At 36.8% G+C, this 7,500-nt stretch overlaps 1 long non-coding RNA gene across 1 annotated transcript in view; it reads left to right on the forward strand.

Annotated features, from left to right (window-relative positions):
- The window catches only part of LOC118768048, a 12,328-nt gene extending 6,747 nt beyond the window's left edge, over positions 1-5,581 (forward strand). The window contains exons 2-3 of the long non-coding RNA XR_005003971.1: positions 486-497; positions 5,440-5,581. This is a non-coding gene — a long non-coding RNA (uncharacterized LOC118768048). The remainder of the gene's footprint in view (positions 1-485; positions 498-5,439) is intronic.
- Positions 5,582-7,500: the final 1,919 nt, after the last annotated feature.

Raw genomic sequence — 7,500 nt, forward strand, 5'->3', positions numbered from 1 at the left:
TTTAATCAGGTTTATGGTGTTGGAGATGAAACTAAATAAAAAAATATATACCAAAAAATCTGCACTGGCACAATACACACACACACACACACACACACACTTGTATCATAACCAAAAAAATATTAAAAAAGTACAGTTTATTTTTTATTCATGTATTTCATTTTTATTTGTTTAGTTGCGCTTTTTTTTTTTGAGTTTTAGTTTTTGTTTTGTTATTCATGTTGTTGTTTTGTTCCACACCAAATCAAAAATAGATATTTTGTGCTAATGTTTGTGCTGGGGGTGTATTAAAGTGCAGGTAGATGCAATATGGCATGGGGCTTGGTTCAGATATATATACTTGGTGGGTGGGGAACCCGTGAGCATATATATATATATATATATATATGTTCATATATGTATATATTTATGTGCGTATGTATTTATTCATTTATGTATGTACGTATGTATATAATATTTTTCATCAGCAGAAAGAAGTATATAAGTGTGGCTGTGTGGTAAGAAGCTTGTTTCCCAACCATGTGGTTCAAAGTTCAATCCCACTACAAGGTACCTTGGATGAGTGTCTTCTACTATAGTTGTGGGTCAACCAAAATCTTGAGAATAGATATGGTAGATGGAAACTGGAAGAAGCTTGACACACACACACACATACGTGTGTGCGTATGTCTGTGTGTGTTGGTGTTTGTGTTTGTCTCCACCACCACTTGACGACTGGTGTTGGTGCATTTATGTCTCCATAATTTAGTGCTTCAGCAAAGGAAAATGATAGAATAAGTACCAGGTTTAAAAAATTTAAGTACTGGGGTCGATCTTCTAGATGGTGCCCCAGCATGGCCACAGTCTAATGACTGAAACAGGTAAAACGTAAAAGATTCTCATGTCTTGAGTTCTAATTTCCCTGTTCCAATCAATCTCTCTCTCACACGCACACACATATATATATGTATAGTTCTATACATGCATATATGTGTGTTAGTATATATATATATATATACACATATATGCACACAAACAGCATGCAAACAGATGTTAAATGATGATGATGAAGTATATATATAGATGCTTGTGTGTATGTATGTACATATGAAAGAGACTGACTCCATATATATATATATATATAATATATATATATATTATATATATATATATATATGTATGTAGTATATAATATGTATGTATATGTAGTATGTATATATATGTATGTATATATATGTATGTATATATATGTATATATATGTATGTATATATATGTATGTATGTGTATATATATGTATGTATATATATATATATATATATATTATATATATATATATATATATTATATATATATATGTATGTGATATATATATATAATATATATATATATATATATTTACACACACACACATATACATGTAAACAAATTAAATATAGAAGTACAGTTGACAATCTAACAATTTATTTATATTATAATGTAATATAATATATTGTATATATAATATAACATAAAAAATGATATACATATATACATACATATATAATTATATATATATATATATATATATATATATATTATATATACACACCATAGACATATACACCCATATAATATATATATCTATCTCATATATATATATAATAATTATATATATATATATGTATTTATGTATGTAGATAGATATATTAATGTACAGGTATGTGCTTGCATATACAGGTGTGTGCATGCATATTGCCAGTATACCAAAAGTAGCCTTCTGTGTGGAGAGACAGCATTGCAGTCTGGTTCAGTTTCTCTTCTCTTCTTCCTCAACACTGTAACTGCTGCTACCCACTACTACAGTTGCTACTGCCACTCCCACCAGTTTAGACAAACATTTCTGTTATCTATTGTTAAGGGATCTTTAGGTGCAGTTTACAAGTTTTCTTTCTTCAATTAAAAAGTTTTTTTTTTTTTTTTTTCAAGAATTTCTTTTCTAGAATGAGTCTGCTGAATAGTACTTTGTCATCAAACTCCCTTCTTTGGTGATTCTTTTTACCAAAATATTTCTCTGTTTCTACTATAATAAAAACATTGTGAGCCCATATTTTGAATATCTCAAATCAATCCCAAAATAACTGTAAAAGTTTCTTGAGTTCTTGCTAATACTGATAGAATATAAATTCTTTTAAGTTTTCTTTAGTTAGAAAAGTGGTTCTCAACCATTTTTCATCTATGGACCCCTTTGTTTTCTATTTTATTCTGGTGGATACCCATAGCCATTCCATGTTTAAAAACCAATTTCATTGATACTCCTGTCAAAATTCTTTTGTTATTCACTCATTCACTTGCAATACATACATTTAAATTGAAACATTTCATGGACTCTTAAAATACTATTGCAGTTGAGTAAGAGACTAACAAAACTCCTTGTAACACCAAAGATGAACTGAAGGCAAGGATTAAGGCAGCATTAAACAAGGAAACCATCCAGAAGAGTTGCAGGAGATTCCAAAGTCATCTGGAGGCTGTGGTTGAAGCCAATGGCAATTTTATTGAATAAATTTTCCTCTTTAGTATTTCAAGATATTTTTATGCAGTTTTGGTTAATATATCTGTTAAAATGAGATGCCAGTGTTATTTTCATTTCTGCATAATTTAGATGACAGTTTATTCACCACACCCTATATATATATATATGTGTGTCTAGGTGCAGGTGTGGCTGTGTGGTGAGGAGGTTGCTTCCCAACCACCTGGTTCTTGGTTCAATCTCACATGGCATCTTAGGCAAGTGTATTCTACTGTAGCCTCGGGCTGACCAAAGCCTTGTAAGTGGATTTGGTAGATGGAAACTGAAAGAAGCCTATTGTGTATGTGTCTTTGTGTTTGTCCCCTCACCATTGCTTGTCAACCAATGTTGGTTGCTTACATCCCTGTAACTTAGTGGTTCAGCAAAAGAGACTGCTAGAGTAAGTACTTGGCTTACAAAGAATAAATCCTGGGGTCGATTTCTTCGACTAAAAAAAAAAGCCTCTAAGGCAATGCTCTAGCATGACCACAGTCAAACGACTGAAACAAGTAAAAGAATATATATATAGATCCTGGAAGGAATTGTGCCAAATTTTGGCATTGTAAGCTACACCAATGCTAGAACGGGACGACACTGCATAGTGCCAAAGATCCCAGCAATGCCATCACGCTTCAGGACCAGCTTCTGCAACAGCCTGGGTTTCAAGGGCCCACAGCTTTTTAATATTCTCCCAAAGAGTCTGAGGAACTTGCACAAAGTAGATGTAGGTGCTTTTAAATCAAAGCTGGACATCTTCCTGTCAAGAATCCCAGATGAACCTACCTCACGGCAAGAGGTGCAAATGAGAGTAGCTGTATCAAACTCCATTCTTCACCAAGTGCCACATATTAGATGAGGTTCGTCGTAAAAACAGTGTAGCACAAAACGGCGGTGCATCAGCCTGGCTCAGCTCTGAGCTGAAACTAGAAAAAAAAAAAAATATATATATATATATATATATAACCACAGCAAATGAAAGTACTCAATGTTGTTAGGCAGAGTGGAATAACATTTGTTAGATAAGGAAATCATAAGAATTAAGCAAACACCAGTTAGTAACAGATACTTGAACATTAAAACCTAAATGTATAAGGAAGGTGGAAGGTTAGGGAGAGAAGGGGGGAAGAAGAGAGAGAGAGAGAGAGAGGAAGGCTTTTAGCACTTTTGAATCTGTATTCCATTTTGGCTCTAGCTTACCATCTTCATCCTTACTATCATTGCCATTACCATCATTAGTCTCCCCATCATTATCACCATTGCTATATCAATGTCGGTTGTAGCTGTTGTGTTTGGACATAGTTTCCTTTTGTTTCTCTGTTGATTTATCCATTCATATTCTTATTATTCTGCTTTTTCCTTTTTTTTTTTTTCCGCTCCTGCATCTATTCATTCCGTTCTTATCAAACCTCACTCCTCAAAACCACTGTTTCACACTGTTGGGTTGTTGTTTTTTTCCCACCCCTCCCCTCCCCTCCAACACTCCTTTTCACAAATGACTCTTTTTAAACAAAACAAAAGCAAGATTATCCTCCTCCTCCTCCTCCTACTACTACTACTACTGAGACAATCACCAACACCACCACCACTTCCCCTTTTCCCAGTTCTCCACCTCCTCCCCATTCTTCTTCTTCTGTCTTCTCCTTCTTCTTCTTCTTCTTCTGTCTTCTTCTTCTTCTGTCTTCTTCTTCTGTCTTCTTCTTCTTCTGTCTTCTTCTTCTCCTTCATCTTCTTCTTCGCCTTCATCTTCTTCCTCATCTTCTTTTCTTTCTGTCCAACTAACGCTGCTGCTATGTCTGCAGCTCTTGCCATTTCTGCTTGTGACCCTACCCTTTGTAAATATACTTGACCCTCTCTCCACTCTCCCCACCTTTTTCTTCTTCCTCCCCTCCTTCCTCTCTATTTCAAACCTCAGCTGCTGCCTTCCTCTCATTGGCGTTGTTGCTGGTTTCCTTAATTATATTCTGTCTTCTTGAAGAGAAGAAGAAGAAGAAGAAGAAGAAGAAGAAGAAGTGGATAGGTGGGGTGGGGGGGAGAAGAATCTCCTTTTTGGAAGGAGTGGGGGAGGTGGTGGTCGTGGATGGTGGGTGGGGGGAATGGAAAGCATCTCCAAAAACTTATCGCTGCGAAAAACATGTATCGCGATGCGATTTACCATTATTTGGCACTCTTGCAGAATATAGCGTTGTCTTGAGACATTCTTTTGCCTTTCCCTTTGTCTCTCTTTTGTCTCATGTTGTTCTCTTTGTGTGTTGTCTTAGCTTTTCAGGAGATGAAGAAGGGTGTTTGTGTTTGTGTGTGTGTGGGACACACAGACACACACATTTTTCAAGCTGGGGATTATCATTGTTGTAGTAGCTTTTTGTTGGTTGTTAGACAGCCGTCAGTCAGCTTGATTTCTTTTTTTTTTTTTTGTGGTTGTATAGGTTCTCATGGTAGTGAAAGTGATATTGGTGGTGGTGATTGTGATGGCTGTGTTGATTATGATGCTGGTGATGATGATAATGACGTCTTTGTTGGTGGCCTCACCACAATGACAAGGACGACCACCTCCACCACCATCACCATCATCATCACATTAGTGACAGACAGGATGGTGATGCTAGTAAGAATGACAGCAATGATGATGATTATGCGCTGGTGATTTTGGTAATGGTGATGATGATGATGATGGTTATGATTTGCATGTGCATCTCTATTATCTCTCTCTTCCTATTTGAATTTTGTTTCTAGATATCTCAACCTCTCAATTTATCATATATATATATCCTGGGGTCAATGTAACCAATTTTCTCCCTCCCACTAAATTGCTGGCCCTGTGCCAAAATTAGAAACTAATATATTTCACAAGCCAAATCATTGTGGCACTATGTGACAGGGCTGGACTTTTAAACAATATATATCGTAAGTAAAGACCTCTTTCGGTCATGAATTACCATGGGATTGCACCTAGAAAGTTACCCTCCCAGGCACAAGTCAGGGCAAGGTTGTTTGTGAAAGGCCAGCAGTCACCCATGCATACAGGCCTCTCCTCTCCACACCACTGATGCTATCCAAGGGAAGGGCAAAGAGGTCAATACAGCTTGGCACCAGTTGCATCACAACTCATTTCTACAGCCGAGCCAACTGGAGCAACGTGAAATAAAGTGTCTTGCTCAAGAACACAACACACAGCCTGGTCTGGGAATCGAACTCACTGGGAATCGAACTCTAATATACACACATATATAAGATCCTTAGGTCTTATCTTTACATATATATAAGTGCAGATGTGGCTGTGTGGTAAGAAACTTGCTTCCTAACCACAGGGTTTTGGGTTCAGTCCCACTGTCTGGAACCTTGGGCAAGTGTCTTCTACTACAGTCTTGGTTATGTATATATATATATATATAAATGTGACCACGTGTGTACTGTTGGCGATGTTTTTCCTCCGTCTTCCCTTCTTTGGATCTTTCCTTTTCCTATGTTTCTGACGAAGAGCTCTGCTTGAAACGTTAATCCTTCTTTCCTGAGCGTCCAATAATACTATACTTGTTCCATGTCCTCGCGTTGTTGTGTTTTCTCTTTGTGTTTTCATGTTTGGATTAACTATATATATATATATATATATCTGTGTGTGTGTGTGTGTTGTGTTGTGTGTGTGTGTGTGTGTGGTGTGTGTGTGTGTGGTGTGTGTGTGTGTGTGGGGTGTGTGTTTGTTTATACCCCGTTACCACTTTGATATCCAGTGTTGGTGTGCTTACATCCTCATAACTTAGTGGTTCAGCAAAAGAGATCAATCGAGGTTTGTGGGGGTGGGATATAGTCGATTAAATTGAACCCGGTACTTTACTGGTACTTTATTTTATCAGCCTTGAGCAGATGAAAGGCAAAGTTGACTGCAGCAGGATTAGAACTTGGAATGTAAGCAGCTGCTATAAAATACCACAAGGTATTTTTGTCTGGCATTAATAATTGTGTTAACCCTTTAGCATTTAAACCAGCCATATCTGGCCAAAAGTATTCTGCCTGTTTTATGGTCAAACTGGCCAGATCTGGTCTCTCACACCAACCCTACAATATCATTTTAAAAATTAACAGCTACCTCATCAAAATCTCATAGTTATAAAATAATGCATGATTAGTTCAAAAGAATGTGGATAAAAAAGGATTAATTTTGGCAAAATAATGCGAACACTAAAGGCTTAATCCACCATCAGCAGCAATGACAACTTGCAGAACCTGTGAAAATTCCACAGTGTAAGTCAGCATATTTAAAAATACTATGTTAATATATTAAACACAAGTAAGAAATTTCAAAGATTTTCTTTGAAAATTATGTTATTTAATCAATACTTTATTCTAAAATATAATTGAAATAAATTTAGAAGGTGTTGCTTATTTCCCTTTTTTTAATATACTAAACAGATGTGATGTGTTTTGTTGTTTAAGAAAATAAGAGATGATTTAAAAATAAGAAGTTAGATCTCATTTGTATGTATAAAAAAAACTACACTCTTTTTTTTCGAACCATCACCAAGATTCATCAAAGTTATTTACCGATTGAGATTATTTTCATTTCTTTTCTGTTCAGCCACATATCACTTTGTATCATCATCATCATCATCATCATCATCATCGTTTAACGTCCGTTTTCCATGCTAGCATGGGTTGGATGGTTCAACTGGGGTTTGGGAAGCCAGAAGGCTGCGCCAGGCCCAGTCTGATCTGGCAGTGTTTCTACGGCTGGATGCCCTTCCTAACGCCAACCACTCCGTGAGTGTAGTGGGTGCTTTTTACGTGCCACCAGCACAGGTGCCAGACGTGGCTAGCAAACGGCCACAATCGGATGGTGCTTTTTACGTGCCACCAGCACGGGGTCCAGGCGAGGCTGGCAACGGCCACAATCGGATGGTGCATTTTACATGCCACTGGCACGGAGGCCAGTCGGGGCGGCACTGGCAACAGCCACGTTCGGATGGTTCTCTTATGTGCC

Source organism: Octopus sinensis, linkage group LG26 (assembly GCF_006345805.1).
Source record: "Octopus sinensis linkage group LG26, ASM634580v1, whole genome shotgun sequence".
In the NCBI taxonomy this organism is placed as follows: Eukaryota; Metazoa; Mollusca; class Cephalopoda; order Octopoda; family Octopodidae; genus Octopus; species Octopus sinensis.